The following is a 4,797-nucleotide window of genomic DNA, read 5'->3' as shown; positions in this document are numbered from 1 at the left end:
GGGGCGTCAGGAAAGAGGGTACGGTTTGGACGGGATATTTTGAGGAAGGTAACGGGTTGGGTGGTGTCAGGAAAGAGGGTACGGTTTGGGCGGCCATAGAAAAGAGGGTATAATTTGGGGGGCGTCAAGAAAGAGGGTACAGTTTGGACGGGATATTTTGAGGAAGGTAACGGGTTGGGTGGTGTCAGGAAAGAGGGTACGGTTTGGGCGGCCTTAGGAAAGAGGGTATTATTTGGGGGGCGCCAGGAAAGAGGTTACAGTTTGGACTTGATATTTTGAGGAAGGTAACGGTTTGGGTGGTGTCAGGAAAGAGGGTACGGTTTGGGCGGCCTTAGGAAAGAGGGTATAATTTAGGGGGCGTCAAGAAAGAGGGTACAGTTTGGACGGGATATTTTGAGGAAGTTAACGGTTTGGGTGGTGTCAGGAAAGAGGGTACGGTTTGGGCGGCCTTAGGAAAGAGGGTATAATTTGGGGGGCGTCAAGAAAGAGGGTACAGTTTGGACGGGATATTTTGAGGAAGGTAACGGTTTGGGTGGTGTCAGTAAAGAGGGTACGGTTTGGGCGGCCTTAGGAAAGAGGGTATTATTTGGGGGGCGCCAGGAAAGAGGTTACGGTTTGGACGGGATATTTTGAGGAAGGTAACGGGTTGGGTGGTGTCAGGAAAGAGGGTACGGTTTGGGCGGCCCTAGGAAAGAGGGTGTAATTTTGGGGGCGTCAGGAAAGAGGGTACGGTTTGGACGGGATATTTTGAGGAAGGTAACGGTTTGGATGGTGTCAGGAAAGAGGGTACGTTTTGGGCGGCCTTAGGAAAGAGGGTATTATTTGGGGAGCGTCAGGAAGGAGGGTACAGTTTGGATGGGATATTTTGAGGAAGGTAACGGGTTTGGTGGTGTTAGGAAAAAGGGTATGGTTTGGGCAGCCTTAGGAAAGAGGGTATGATTTGGGGGGCGTCAGGAAAGAGGGTACGGTTTGGACGGGATATTTTGAAGATGGTAACGGTTTGGGTGGCCTTAGGAAAGAGGGTATTATTTGGGGGGCTGTTAGGAAAGGGTACGGTTTGGACGGGATATTTTGAGGAAGGTAACGGGTTGGGTGGTGTCAGGAAAGAGGGTACGGTTTGGGCGGCCTTAGGAAAGAGGGTATAATTTGGGGGGCGTCAGGAAAGAGGGTACTGTTTAGACGGAATATTTTTAAGAAGGTAACGAGTTGGGTGGTGTCAGGAAAGAGGGTACGGTTTGGGCGGCCTTAGGGAAGAGGGTATAATTTGGGGGGTGTCAGGAAAGAGGGTACGGTTTGGACGGGATATTTTGAAGAAGGTAACGGTTTGGGTGGCCTTAGGAAAGAGGGTATTATTTGGGGGGCGTCAGGAAAGAGGGTACCGTTTAGACGGAATATTTTGAAGAAGGTAACGGGTTGGGTGGTGTCAGGAAAGAGGGTACAGTTTGGGCGGCCTTAGGAAAGAGGGTATAATTTGGGGGGCGTCAGGAAAGAGGGTACGGTTTAGACGGAATATTTTGAGGAAGGTAACGGGTTGGGTGGTGTCAGGAAAGAGGGTACAGTTTGGGCGGCCTTAGGAAAGAGGGTATAATTTGGGGGGGCGTCAGGAAAGAGGGTACGGTTTGGACTGGATATTTTGAGGAAGGTAACGGTTTGGATGGTGTCAGGAAAGGGTACGTTTTGGGCGGCTTTAGGAAAGAGGGTATTATTTGGGGAGCGTGAGGAAGGAGGGTACAGTTTGGATGGGATATTTTGAGAAAGGTAACGGGTTTGGTGGTGTCAGGAAAAAGGGTACGGTTTGGGCGGCCTTAGGAAAGAGGGTATAATTTGGGGGGCGTCATTAAAGAGGGTACGGTTTGGACGGGATATTTTGAGGAAGGTAACGGGTTGGGTGGTGTCAGGAAAGAGGGTACGGTTTGGGCGGCCTTAGGAAAGAGGGTATAATTTGGGGGGCGTCAGGAAAGAGGGTACGGTTTGGACGGGATATTTTGAGGAAGGTAACGGGTTGGGTGGTGTCAGGAAAGAGGGTACGGTTTGGGCGGCCTTAGGAAAGAGGGTATAATTTGGGTCTCGTCATGAAAGAGGGTACGGTTTGGACGTGATATTTTAAGGAAGGTAACGGTTTGGGTGGCGTCAGGAAAGAGGGTACGGTTTGGGCGGCCTTAGGAAAGAGGGTATAATTTGGGGGGCGTCAGGAAAGAGGGTATGGTTTGGACGGGATATTTTGAGGAAGGTAACGGTTTGGGGGGCGTCAGGAAAGAGGGTACGGTTTGGGCGGCCTTAGGAAAGAGGGTATAATTTGAGGGGCGTCAGGAAAGAGGGTACAATTTGGACGGGATATTTTTAGGAAGGTAACGGTTTGGGTGGCGTCAGGAAAGAGGGTATAATTTGGGGGCCGTCGGGAAAGAGGGTACGGTTTGGACGGGATATTTTGAGGAAGGTAACGGTTTGGGTGGCGTCAGGAAAGAGGGTATGGTTTTGGCGGCTTTAGGAAAGAGGGTATAATTTGGGGGGCGTCAGGAAAGAGGGTACGGATTTGACGGGATATTTTGAGGAAGGTAACATATTGGGTGGCCTTAGGAAAGAGGGTATTATTTTGGGGCGTCAGGAAAGAGGGTACGGTTTGGACGGGATATTTTGAGGAAGGTAACGGGTTGGGTGGTGTCAGGAAAGAGGGTACGGTTTGGGCGGTCTTAGGAAAGAGGGTATAATTTGGGGGGCGTCAGGAAAGAGGGTACGGTTTGGACGGGATATTTTGAGGAAGGAAACGGTTTGGGTGGTGTCAGGAAAGAGGGTATGATTTGGGCGGCCTTAGGAAAGAGGGTATAATTTGGGGGTCGTCAGGAAAGAGGGTACGGTTTGGACTGGATATTTTGAGGAAGGTAACGGTTTGGATGGTGTCAGGAAAGAGGGTATGGTTTGGGCGGCCTTAGGAAAGAGGGTATAATTTGGGGGGCGTCAGGAAAAAGGGTACGGTTTGGACGGGATATTTTGAGGAAGGTAATGGTTTGGGTGGCATCAGGAAAGAGGGTATGGTTTCGACGGGATAATTTGAGGAAGGTAACGGTTTGGGTGGCATCAGGAAAGAGGGTACGGTTTGGACGGGATAGTTTGAGGAAGGTAACGGTTTGGGTGGCATCAGGAAAGAGGGTACGGTTTGGACGGGATATTTTGAGGAAGGTAACGGTCTGGGTGGCATTAGGAAAGAGGGTTTGATTTGGACAGGATATTTTGAGGAAGGTAACGAGTTGGGTGGTGTCAGAAAAGAGGGGATGGTTTGGGCGGCCTTAGGGAAGAGGGTATAATTTGGGGGGGCGTCAGGAAAGAGGGTACGGTTTGGACGGGATATTTTGAAGAAGGTAACGGTTTGGGTGGCCTTGGGAAAGAGGGTATTATTTGGGGGGCGTCAGGAAAGAGGGTACGGTTTGGACGGGATATTTTGAGGAAGGTAACGGGTTTGGTGGTGTCAGGAAAGAGGGTACGGTTTGGACGGGATATTTTGAGGAAGGTAACGGGTTGGGTGGTGTCAGGAAAGAGGGTACGGTTTGGGCGGCCTTAGGAAAGAGGGTATAATTTGGGGAGCGTCAGGAAAGAGGGTACGGTTTGGACGGGATATTTTGAGGAAGGAAACGGTTTGGGTGGTGTCAGGAAAGAGGGTATGGTTTGGGCGGCCTTAGGAAAGAGGGTATAATTTGGGGGGCGTCAGGAAAGAGGGTACGGTTTGGACAGTATATTTTGAGGAAGGTAACGGTTTGGGTGGCCTTAGGAAAGAGGGTATAATTTGGGGGGCGTCAGGAAAGAGGGGACGGTTTGGACAGTATATTTTGAGGAAGGTAACGGTTTGGGTGGCCTTAGGAAAGAGGGTATAATTTGGGGGGGTCAGGAAAGAGGGTACGGTTTGGACGGGATATTTTGAGGAAGGTAACGGGTTGGGTGGTGTCAGGAATGAGGGTACGCTTTGGGCGGCCTTAGGAAAGAGGGTATAATTTGGGTGGCGTCAGGAAAGAGGGTACGGTTTGGACGGGATATATTGAGGAAGGTAACGGTTTGGTGGCGTCGGGAAAGAAGGTACAGTTTGGGGGGCCTTAAGAAAGAGGGTATAATTTGGGTGGCGTCAGGAAAGAGGGTACGGTTTGGACGGGATATTTTGAGGAAGGTAACGGTTTGGGTGGCCTTAGGAAAGAGGGTACGGTTTGGACGGGATGTTTTGAGGAAGGTAACGGGCTGGATGGCGTCAGGAAAGAAGGTACAGTTTGGGGGGCCTTAGGAAAGAGGGTATAATTTGGGTGGCGTCAGGAAAGAGTGTACGGTTTGGAAGGGATATTTTGAGGAAGGTAACGGTTTGGGTGGCATCAGGAAAGAGGGTATGGTTTGGACGGGATATTTTGAGGAAGGTAACGGTTTGGGTGTTGTCAGGAAAGAGGCTACGGTTTGGGCGGCCTTAGGAAAGAGGGTATAATTTGGGGGGCGTTAGGAAAGAGGATACGGTTTGGACGGGATATTTTGAGGAAGGTAACGGTTTGGGTGGTGTCAGGAAAGAGGGTACGGTTTGGGCGGCCTTAGGAAAGAGGGTATAATTTGGGGGGCGTCGGGAAAGAGGGTACGGTTTGGGCGGCCTTAGGAAAGAGGGTATAATTTGGGGGGCGTCAGGAAAGAGGGTACGGTTTGGACGGGATATTTTGAGGAAGGTAACGGTTTGGATGGTGTCAGGAAAGAGGGTACGGTTTGGGCGGCCTTAGGAAAGAGGGTATAATTTGGGGGGCGTCAGGAAAGAGTGTACGTTTTGGACGGGATATTTTG

The sequence above is a fragment of the Palaemon carinicauda genome, chromosome 23 (assembly GCF_036898095.1).
Source record: "Palaemon carinicauda isolate YSFRI2023 chromosome 23, ASM3689809v2, whole genome shotgun sequence".
In the NCBI taxonomy this organism is placed as follows: Eukaryota; Metazoa; Arthropoda; class Malacostraca; order Decapoda; family Palaemonidae; genus Palaemon; species Palaemon carinicauda.
This window is presented reverse-complemented; position numbering follows the sequence as displayed.